Raw genomic sequence first — 11,795 nt, 5'->3', positions numbered from 1 at the left:
ATTGGTTCCTGAAAACTGAGTCTTCAGTAGAAATATTGTAACTCGGAACCGGTTTTCCCATAGGAAACAATGTTATAAATGGGGGATCGGTTCCTGAACCAAGGCTGGATACCCTATTCTCGCCAAAAATAACCCAGAATTTTGTACTCAGTCAATTATAGATGAGGAACATAGCTACACTAATGTATTTATATTGTAAATAACAATCATATTAATTTGGAAGGACTTGAGGTGACTTTGCTGGACTTTTTGAAGGGCTCTTAGCTGGACTTTTTGAAGGGCTCTTGACTGGAGTCTTCTCAGGAGTCTTGTCTGCTTTCTTAAAGAAAGTGTCCAAGGCAGTTTGGACAAACGTTCTCCAGGGAGATGGGCGACGCAGCAAACTTGTTTCCTCGTGTGGCGTTGCGTCGGCTCAAGCGTTGTAAAGTCGAAACTGATGTCAGAAAGTTGAAACGGGGTGTCAATTTATAAACAGTGTAAGTGTGAAAGGTTGTAACTCGAAACATTGTAAGTCGAGGACTGCCTGTCACTGGCATTTAAAGCATAAGACCCGTCCTGACAGGGGTACACAGGCAGCTGGAAGGGGGTCCACAAGAAGAAAAAGTTGGGGAACCTCTGTTCTGCACCTTGCAGGTATTGGTTAATTGTGCAATTCACTGGAACCAGGTCCAGGCTCACCGAAGGTATCAGGCCATAAAAGGTCCACCCAGCTATGAAGTTGAATCTAGTTGCTATCCAGCTTTAATTTGCACATGCAACAGGGTCTGGGCTGGGAGCTCCCTCAGCTGTCAAGGCTCCTAGGCACAGGGGTGCACCATGCCCAGCCAGGCTGGGAGTCCTGCAGCTGAGGGGACTCAACCCCAGCAGTGCACTGCAGCTGCCAGGATCTGGTAGCTGCAGATGCTGGGTCCCCGTAGTGCACCTTCTGGCAGCTTTGGGGCATGGCTGCAATGTAAGGCTGAGGGAGGCTCCCAGCCACAAGAGATTGCTTCTCCCCCGGACAGAAGGAGCCCGACCCTAGGATCAGTCTCTCCCTGCACCAGCAATAGTGCGTGATGGGCTCTAATATGCGATCCCACAATCACATCTCTCATTATACATGTGTGGCATGCCAGGAGGTGTGATTGTGTAGATGGCGCGTTAGATCCCATTGCACCTTTACCTGCATATGAAGAGAAGCCCTGCTCACACCAAGGAGTGCTTCCCCACAACAACAGTCCTACAGTAAGGAGAGGCAATGAGGTCTGTAGGCAGAGCCCTAGACTAGGGCCGTGGAGACTGGTGCTGCTTACAGATGTTTAAAAAAATGGTGCCTTACTTCAAGCTTGGTGCACTCCCATGCTGAGCCTAGCACGTGCCCTGAAGAGGCACTGCATTAGTTGGAGCCAGCTCACCCAAAATCTGTACAGATCAGGTGCTTTCGTGGGGCTTTTTTGGCACAGCTGGATCAAACTAACGTGCTGCTTCTTTCAGTAAAGTGCTTTTTTAAAGGTTTTTTTAAATGTCTGTAAGCAGCCTGAGGTTTGATCCCAGTGCTGCCTCTGGCCTACTGGGGGATCCTGGACCAATCCCTTCCCTGCTCTTCTTTTTCTCCCTATGTAAAACAGCAGTAATGATACCAACTTTGAAGGTAAGTCATTTTGCCAGAGTATTTCACTTGCTGTTAGGTTCTTCTCAAAAAGTTTTGATTTTTTTCCCTAAAGAAATGGGCTCATAACAGGAGCCCAGGGCCCAAACTCTCCCCACAACAACCCCAATATTTGTACTAGATCCAGTCCATATCTAAATGTCATGGCACTGGGGAAAGTGGGGGGGTGGTTAATTGTAAATAGGTCAGTTGGGACAATAGAGAAGTCACTGTTGTAACTTCCATACAGTATACTGATGCATTGTAATTCAGTACCTGTGCTGCTCATTCTGCTGTCTGCCCCTATTTTTCTACCTTTCACTCACATAGGCAGCAGAGTTTGTAACATCAACAATTCTACTTTTTTTAATTTTAAAAAATAGTGAAGCCCCACTCTGAAGGGGCCAGTAGCAGTGAGACTGCTTGGATGTGTCAAGCTAAGCATGTATGCAAATCTTTGCAACACAGAGGCGTGAAGATTAGTTATCTGCAAGATTTTAAATCTGAGCAGGCATATATAAAAACAAGTTAAGCTGATTACTTGTTGCAAAGCATTGTACCTTATCATATTTCCACCTACTACCTTAAAGATGTGGGTTTTTTGCATCATCTCCTCTTTAATAGACATGCAGCCAGGCCCATTAAGAGAACAAGGGTTACTTCCTGAAAAGTGTTGAAGTGTGTCAGTAGTTAAGGAAACACTGAAATGTTCCAATTGCCCCAGGCAGGCAAAATCTGGAATCATTTCCTTGTACAGTAAATAGACAGAAAGTGCTTTCTGGTGCAAGGAATGTGTTGTCTTGGAGCCGAGCACCCTAGGTTTTGACTTGCACAATTCAAGCATGGATAAAGTTGATAAAGCTACTCCAATATTTCATATGTATTCTCAAAAACAGAGATGAGGAATTCGGCAAAGCAGTGGTGCATATCAGCAATTTCCTCAATGTTGTCCATGCAGGAATAGACAAGTTGCCACAGAGGGCTGCATAAGTGATAATATTGATTAAACAGATCATACAAAAGTCTATTTTTTGGATTTCACAAGTACTTTAAGAAACAGGTTTAACTTCACATAGAAGAAATGCAGAAGTCTGGAACTCTTGGTTCCAAAATGATACCTTTTATTAAACCAAGAAATTCTCAGTTGGTCTAATAAAAGGTATTATTTTGGAACCAAGAGTTCTAGATGTTTGCATTTCTTTTTGTCTCAGACCAGCACGGCTACCACATACATCCCTTAACTTCATATAGGCAGACAAGGCTACAACCTACACCCCTGTTAACTTCACATAAGCACTCTTTCAAATGGCCATTTCTGGTACAACCCTTGCATCTCTTGCACACTTGGGAAAGAAGTAAAATGTGCAAGGACACTAAAGAAACCCTGGCTCAGCAGAAATACCCTGCAATCTTTTGCATCCACTTCATGCTCGCAAGACCTTAGTTCATTATTGTATTATGCTAGCACTTAAAGGCCTTGATCAGAGTCTATAGTGCCAAGCACTATACAAACCTATGGAATGAGACTTGCTGGCCCTAAAAGATTGAAGGTTTAAAAGTGTTTATGGTATATAAAAGTAATTATTTCCTCTGCACAAAGAGGAATATATGCAGACACCCCTTGAAATGTGGTATGAAAGTCATGCATGGTCTTCCTTGTATTTTTCCTTGTTTTTTTATGGAAAGTCTCAAGAAAGGCTTTAAATATGTGGATCATTAACTTTCTTTACCCTTTCTGAAATGAATATGCCAATTCTTTAAATGGGGGGATATTTTTGTGTGTTAGATTTTTTAAAAATGTTTTAACAGTCAAATAACACTCCCCTCAGTTTGGTATCATTTGCTCTTGGTATCTCTGTTGTAATCCTGCCAAGGCTTCAGTTACCATCACTAAAGCCTTCTGGGGAGATTAGGGCAGAACAGACCTGAATGTTTAAACAAACAGAAAAACCATGTTGAAAAAAACCCTCACGTCTTCTTGCTGTATCAGAGAATCTGTGAAAAAGCACACAAGCCAATTCTATTTCTTTTGCATATTATATTTGCTCTGAAAAAGCCCCGTACTTCAGGTGTTGAAGGTGTTTCTTTCCTTGTCATAGAAAAGCAAAGAAAAAGATTGAACTTATGATGCCAAGGAGCATTCCAGACCAGAAGTTTATACCACCAAGTGACCCTTCCCACATGGGTAATGTTGGAATTGCCCAGCATATGTAAATGTGAAGTCTATGACAGCAGCAGCACTAGATGCTAGGGAAAAATGGGGCGAGAAACCTGGAGTATATCATTATGTAATAACCCGCCAAAGCAGGTCAGCTGGCATTTATTCCCAGCCAGTGGCTAACAAAGGAGGCAATAATAGATGGCTGGTAGAATGGGGAGGAAAGATAGCTAGGGAAAAGGAGCGCCAGCAGAGATGACAACATGGAATAAGAAAAGGAAAAGAATTGGAGGGCTAAATAAATGGAGGGAGAAGAAGGGCAAGAGAGAAAGAAGCAGAGAAAAGAGAGAGAACAGGAGGGGGAAAGCTGAAGAGCGGATAGCAAAGGAGAAAAATACAAGTAGCTAAATTCTGCTCTGTTTAATTTTATGTCATCCAGAGGTTAATACAGACAGAAAAAAATGTCCTTTCTGAGGAGACCTGATAGGAAGTGAAGCTGAGAATTTATCATGCACGCTGGGGGATATAAAGCTGAGTGTTAGGCAGGGAAGGGAAGAGCTACAGAAAAGGAGAATGGACATAGAGAATAAAGAAGACAGAGCAGTATATTTGGCAGAGAAACTGTAGTTACCCTATCTACCTACTTGTTTCATGAAACTTGTGTTTTGTTTTAAGATAAAGACAGCAGTTTTTTTGGAACTGGAAACACTTTTCTCTCTTTGCCTGGCACCATGAGGCATAATCTTTACCTGAAGTGACCGAGTGCTACTATATACCAAATAATAAACGTTAAACAACAAGCAAGCCGCAGAGGAGGAAGCAACTATTGTAAACATTCTGATAACATTACAACAGCTAAGGCTCCAGGAAAATTATTTCTGTCTTTTATCGGCAACACTTTCATTAAAGATCCTTTAATAGTGGGTGAAGATAAAGTAAATATGATGAAAGTAAATATGACGGGGATCATTTCACACCCATATGCTAGGTATCTTTGGGCAAAGATGCATTACATGTTGAATGAAGAACGTCTAGCATGCTTCTAGAGCCCATCACAGCCACTGAAAGGAAACACACAAGAACACGCTTTCCATTTCCCAGTTAATTACAGAGATCATCTTAGATTACTAACAAAAATAAATGTCTAATAAAATCCACCTAGACAATATTACTTCTGAATAGGCAGAAAATAGGTAAACACTAGCTCTAATCTACCAAAAACAAATATAGATATGTACATGACACCGAGCATGATGCTACACAGAGCTGATCTGTTTTCTCTGGGGTGCGTTTTGGATTCCATTTTGTTTTAAGAGATTAAAGTAGAAGAATGTGAAATCTTGACACAATGTCCTGACTATTAGTCTGTAATGGCCTTTGAGGTGTGCATGTGCTTCTTATCAATCTTGCCCTCATTGACAAGGTTTTGGCCATGTGCAGACAGCAAGATAAACCATCCCCTTGGATCTAGGCCTTGCACTTAATAGAATCAGGTCCCTGGGAGAAGTTCTTAAGTTTCCATGTTCCATCCAACCGTACCATAGCTAAAGTACCCATCACTTAATAGTGTTCATGGCTCTCATGTAAGTTTTACCCAAAGGAAGCGCAGGCCTGGAGATTCTCACACATCTGCATGGTGGAAAAAACCGTTATATTTTAGATCAGGAAGGAATTTTGCTACCATCTGTGTGTGGACTGCCAGGGATTTAGGGAGCCTTACACAGTATGGTCCAGTGACTGGAGTTCAAGGCTTGGTGTTAAGACCAGGTATAGCTGAATAGGCTGTGTCAAACCAAAATTAATAGCTTGGACTTTGCTCTGGCAGCTCATTTCTGAACTGGTTTTAATTTCTGCTTGTGAAATCATCATTCACAGAATAACACAGATTAATCCCTCACAGGCAGAATATGCATTTGAAACTGTGGCAGCTGAAGGCACTGGATTAGTATGCAGGAATGCTGGGTTCGCCTCCAGGCTGTGTTCCAGAATTCTTATGTGACCTTGGACAAGGGATTTAGACCAGATCTGTAAAAGGTATGTCTCTAAATTATAGCTCAGTGCCTGAAAAATGGGGCTTATAAACCTCCCAATATTTGTCCATTTTGTCTATTGGAGTCTAGGCTTTCTAAGGGCCAGGACTCTGTCAGCATCTGTACAGCCTAATGGGCTCCTCATCTCTGGGTGTTTACAAAAGTATAAACATATAATAATGTTCACTCTTTGTAGTGCACAATAGGCCCCATGTTATAGTTTCCACTCTGGTCAGATGGCAAATCTTTTAACCAGATTTAGATTGTAATGGATTGATACAACTGTAAAGTTGTAAATAAATTTACAATAAAGTTGTAAATATGGTACATGCATAAATTATTCTGCTGATGGATTTTTTTAAAGCTAAATGCAATGCCAAATAGACCCCTGAGGAATATTGATAATGCTTATTCTCTGAGGGATATTGAAAAAAAAGATAAATGAAAGATAACAAGATAAAGATAAATGAAAATTAGGCTCAGACATTAAGAAGTGATTACTGATGCACTGCCCATCTTCACTAGGTGGTGGTGGGTTTTTGGGAGGAGGGAGGTTATTGTTTTTCTGGCTTTTAATAACTGAAACATCCAACATCTGTGTCCACTTTTGAAAAGTTTGCCTGGAGTGAGTTACTGCATAAATCTCTTATTTCTATACACTGCATCTCCCGCACGCTACCCCCAATGCTATCTCTTTACCGCATCCATGCAGGGGGTTGAACTAGATGACACTTGAGGTCTTTTCCAACTCTATGCTTCTGTCCTTTGTAGGTTCCCTGCAATGACAGTTTTACCTTTAAAAATATTTTTTATATTAACCAGTTGTGGGAAAGTTAGACTCAGCTATCTTCGAAATTTGAACCTAATTAGTTGATAAGCATTCAAAGCTCATGGCGGTAAAGGGGTTGAGGATGCTTAACAATTCTTTGGGCTTCTAATGTTGAAATGGAAAACAACAACAGTGCCAGAATAAATTTGCAACTGTAATTTCATACTTGTTCTTACTCATTTAAGCAAAGAAGATCACACTCAGTGCTGTGCTCATTTCACAAAGTTCTTCCTCATTTGCACAGTCAAAACCTTGCCTCATTACAGAACTCCACTGTAAAAGGGCTCCTCTAAGCCACGTATATAAAACCAGCACTCATATTATGGCCAGATTGTGGCTTGAAACTGCTGTCTGTGTTCTGTAAGACTACATGCTGCCCAGTCTTTCAAAAAGCCCAAGACGGGGTCTCCCTCAGGACAGCGCAGTGATGCGGGGGTGCTCCATACCCCACCCCTTCAGTTGACCATACCACAGGAGAAGCAGCCAGGGAATTATTTTTAAATCTGGAATCAAGTAAGAATTCCCTCCTCCCCTCCACTCTCCCACCCCCTGCTGCTGCTGTCTCCAGCTCCCACTGGGGAGTTCCAGATCAGCTCCTGCCCACTCTAACTGCGCTGCATGCAGAACCAGTCTCAGCTAGGGACAGCAGCAGCAGCAGCAGTGGGTGAGCGAGTGGGTTCTTCTACCCTGCCTGGTCCCCCCAGGACAGTTCCCTGCTGGCCTGGGAGCAGGTACAGAGGAAAGGAAGCCACCCAATGCCGCGGCTGTCTAGCCAAGCCTGGCTTCATGTGCAGTCCAGCTGCAGCTGTGCGGGAGTGGCTGTGGAGCGCCGCCAGCTCTGCCCCCCAAGTCAGCCGGGTACAGTGGCAATGACAGTAGCAGCACTGGGCAGGGAAGGGGCATGGGGAGAAGGGAAGGGAATATGCAGCCGAGCAGGGAGAGAAGGGAGCTGGAGGGAAGATTCTTACCTGCCTGAAGGACTTAGAAAGTCCCTGCTGCTGCTCCTGTGGTCTGGTCTGCCCAGAAAGAGGGTAAATGCTGGGAACCAGGCTGCAGCCACCCCTGACGTGCAGGTTGCCGCTCCTGCAGCCCACTTGCAAACTTTCTGCATCTGTCCATGGTCGACCCTCTTCCACGGTTCTGTCTGTTATCTTTCTTCCTTAGGATGGTTCAAACCAGGAAAGCTTCTAAATCTACTTAAAAAAAATAATATTTCTCATGCAATTCAAAAAATGGGCAAAAAGATTTTATCCACATTGAAAAACCTAAACCTGAGATATTTAGGCTGAAAAACAGATTAATTGAGAAAGTTTGAAGTATTTGAGAACACAGGGTGATTGCAGAAGTCACAGCTTAACCTGCCTGTGCAGTACATTCACAATGAAGGGAATAGTATTAGTATTAGTAAGTGCTTTGCATCTCCACACTACACACTGCCTTGCCAGTTTATTAGTGTGCAAATGTTTTTCTGTTTGCATTATGAATAAGTCAACTGTTACTGGAGCTAACAGAGTCTGACCTTCAGTAAAACATGTCTGTCTTCATAGAGATGAGCTGGATTCTGCTCACTCACCCCATTTTATTGGAATTAATCTAGCATAAGACCAGTGCCAGGGCAAAATACAGCCATAACTCTACAACTTGTGACAGCTCAATTATGTCTTATTTATTTGCTCTCCACTCCTTGCAAAAACACTCTCAGCATTCAATCAAATCTCAAAGCAAGGGGTCAGAAGGGAAGGGGATTGTAAACTACCTTAGTCAAAGAGTCCATTCCCATTAAAGCCTGTTGATTCTCTCAGAAACAAGAGACTGTTTTCTGTAACAATGGACCCCTACAAACATAAACCAGTTATAAATCACCTGAAAATTAGTAACTATCAAACTTTCATTCTGCAAAAATGAATTTCTCTGCCACCCTGTAGATTCAGTAGTAAATGTAGTTCATGTACTTTAACTTTTGCCTTTATGAAAAAAGCAATGTAATCCATTTAATCTATTTGAAGACCTTTGTTTTCTCTCCAGCCTAAATTCCTGAAATATCTGATTGAGGGCAAGAAAAACTTAAAAATGTTGGTTAAAGGAATTTTTAGCAAGAGAAAATTAGTTACAGATTTAAGAAAAAAATCTTTCTGAGCTCAAAACATGCTGATTTTCAATAATCAGTGGTGAACAAGGAGATTTCAAATGGTATTTTGAGGCAATGATTTCGTTAGGGGTTTTTTTGAGTACACGAAGACCCTGGGAAAGGTTTTCTTCATATCAAAATAAACAAAAACACACTTTGAAAAAGCCATTAATTGATGTGCTAATTGTTAAGATAGGGTTGTTAAGATAAATACAAAAGCTTGCCTTTGAGAAGGACCTTTCCCTTCAAACAGTTAATTTCCATCTGCTCTCAGGCAGAGCTGAAAGTATCATAATCCCCAGTTTGCGATACCACTATCTGTTACAGTGAGGCTGATTAGGAGGCCACAACAAAGGATTAGGGTGCTTTGTATGAAGAAACTTAAAGTGGGCTCTCTATCCGTAAGATTAATTTATTTGCGCAAACACTGATTTTGCTTTATGCCTGTTAAAGCTGGGCTCGCCCACAACACTGCACACAATTCCTAGAACAACTTTTAATGGTCACCAAGTAATGTACTGTCTGCGTGCCTAGAGTGAGTGTGTGTGCATGAGTGAGCCTGTTATAATCTCCACTGCTTCTATGGGGCTGTCCTGAGTGAGGGTTGCTTTAAGCAGGCCCCACCTGTCATGCAGAATCAAACACCCCTTTCAAGGGGAACAAGAAAGTAGTTCCTTGGGATTCTCCAAAAAGCAACTTTATTCCGTCTTCCTCTCCTGAAAGGACCCCCTGTAGATGGTCCTAACATGGCTTCAAAAGGAGCCCCTGGCTTTGAAAACCTGGATCTTCTCATTCCCTGGCTTTCCTGGTGATCTGTGGTGCCCCCACCTCCAAGAGGTCCTTCTCTTTGTAATTAGGATAAGCTTTCTAGTGCAAGACACTCTTCCTCAGGTCACAAGTCTCTTAGACACAGATCCTCAAAAGTGACCTGAGGAAGAACATCTTGCATTCAAAAGCTTGTCTAACTTTAAGCCAACTACACAGCTGGTCCAATAAAAGATATCACCATAAAATATCCTTGCCTCTTGCAAGGTTTATATAGTAATTATAAGATTACCACAAAAGATATTGCACCTAAGACATAGACCTGTTAAAATTTATGCTGGACTATGCCACCTAAGCCAATGTGCAGGTCCTTGATACCAGCAGGTGTGCTAAAGGATAAAGGTACTCTGTGTCCCCACTTTCAGACGCAACTAATTCCTGGGCAGTGGGAGCAAACATTGGGTGGCATTTGCCAAATATGACTTATGAGATCCAAGTCTAGTTCCATGTTTCTATGTATATGTGAACAAGTCTTAGACATAGATCCTCAAAGGTTAACTCCCAGGCTTAACACCCACAGAAACCAATGGTATTTAGGCACTTACATAGGAATTAGATGCCTAAATGGAGGATTTGGACCTCAGTCTTTCCATCCCTTTGCAGCTGGAAAATGTCACCCCTTACCACTTGTGATGGCCTTCCCCCTTTCAGCAGGTCAATGATGCAACAAAATTAAGTCAAAAAAGAGACACTGGATGTCTGGGGAAAGATTTTTTCCCCCTATGAAACTGTACAAATAAACCTCACAAAAAGTTGACTCAGTTTCTTCATTTAAAATACTCCTCTGCATGACAGAAAAAGAGTCAACATTGGGGCAGTCATGATTATAAGTCATTTTTTACTGACTAAGAGAGGAAACTATCAAAGAAACCTAGCAGTGCATGTCTTGGAACATAGTTAGAGTTGGCCTATGCTGCCTTTACTTACTCACTCTTCTTTCAGGCAATGAGTCCAACATGTTTCTCTGGAATACTTTCCCTGTGTGCACAAGAACTATTTATAATCTACAAACACTTATTTTTGGACTAAACACATCTATCTAGCTGGCTACTTGCCACAACTGCAAAGGTTTTGAATGAATTACAAAAATATGTATGAAATATTGCACTTGGGATAAGGCATTTCCAAGCACAGCAGCACATAACAAGCAAGCAGAAATGTCAAATCTGACCTAAGCAGGCACCACAATGAACCCAGTGGAACTGGTTGTATGGTTTCCGTACCTGCGAGTCCCCTGCATCTCCTGGTGAGGTTCTCCTCTCTTCAGAGACTCTTTCAGAGCATGAGCTAGTACAAAGAAGCAGCAGCAGCTTAGGCCAGGGAGTGCAACCCCTGGCCCAAAGGCCAGATCAAGCCCTTGGAGCCACAATTTGGCCCACAGGGCTCTCCACGGATCTGTGAGGAGCCCTGCTGGTCATGGCCCTGCGCACTAGATCAGGTGCGTGGGGCCTGATCCCTGCTAGGCAGAGGCAGCGCAGGGCCCTGGAGCCTAATCCTGGCTGGGCAGAGGTAGTTGGGGGGCCTGATCCCGGGTAGGTAAACACAGCATAGTGGCCCCAGAGCTCAATCCCAGCCAGGCAGGGACAGTGCAGAGTCCCTGAAAGACAAACCCAGCTGGATCAAGGCAGTGTGGGCATCTGCATCTCCTTTGCCCAGTCAGGATAGGGTCCCAGGGCCCTGTACTGCCTCTGCCTGGCTCCCACATGCCCAGAGTGCCACACTGTCCTAATGGGCTGGGATTAGGCTCCAGTCAGGTAGAGACAGCATGGGGTCCCAGGGCCCCATCCCAGTGCACAGGGGTGGCACGGGGCCCAGTCTGGCGCACAGACCAGCCCCACCCCACCCCATTCATCTGGTCCACAGGCCCAAAAGTGTGAACAAACACCACTAGCTCAAGCTATTCCTTTAGAACCTGTCCTGAAAACTCAGGCTGCCTGTCCAAGTTTGAGCAATCCCCACTTCTGCCCACTCCTAACTCAGTAAGAGAAGCACATTAGAAATGCCACTATCTGCTGTCTTTTATATTTAGGCTAAACTATTTGGGCTGGCAATCTTCTCTTAAATTTTTGTCTGAACAGTGCTTAGTGCTAGGTGAAACCAGTACATGAATAAAACTAAAACCCTGAAAGCTGAATTGGAAGAGACTACATCCTCTAATATACTTTACCAACTTAGGGCACTGACAGACATGGGGGGAG

General features: G+C 43.1%; 1 long non-coding RNA gene across 1 annotated transcript; it reads right to left on the bottom strand.

The window, feature by feature from the left end:
- Positions 1 to 4,650: 4,650 nt before the first annotated feature.
- On the bottom strand, positions 4,651 to 11,436 carry LOC109297921. The gene is made up of 2 exons (XR_002097465.1): positions 7,613 to 11,436; positions 4,651 to 4,846 (listed from the first exon to the last, which is right to left on the bottom strand). It is a non-coding gene; the product is annotated as an uncharacterized LOC109297921 (long non-coding RNA).
- Between the last annotated feature and the right edge of the window lie 359 nt (positions 11,437 to 11,795).

Source organism: Gavialis gangeticus, unplaced genomic scaffold (assembly GCF_001723915.1).
Source record: "Gavialis gangeticus isolate Ggan-Ray unplaced genomic scaffold, GavGan_comp1, whole genome shotgun sequence".
NCBI lineage: Eukaryota > Metazoa > Chordata > Crocodylia > Gavialidae > Gavialis > Gavialis gangeticus.
The sequence above is the reverse complement of the archived record's forward strand: the minus strand, read 5'-3'. Positions and strand labels throughout refer to the sequence as shown.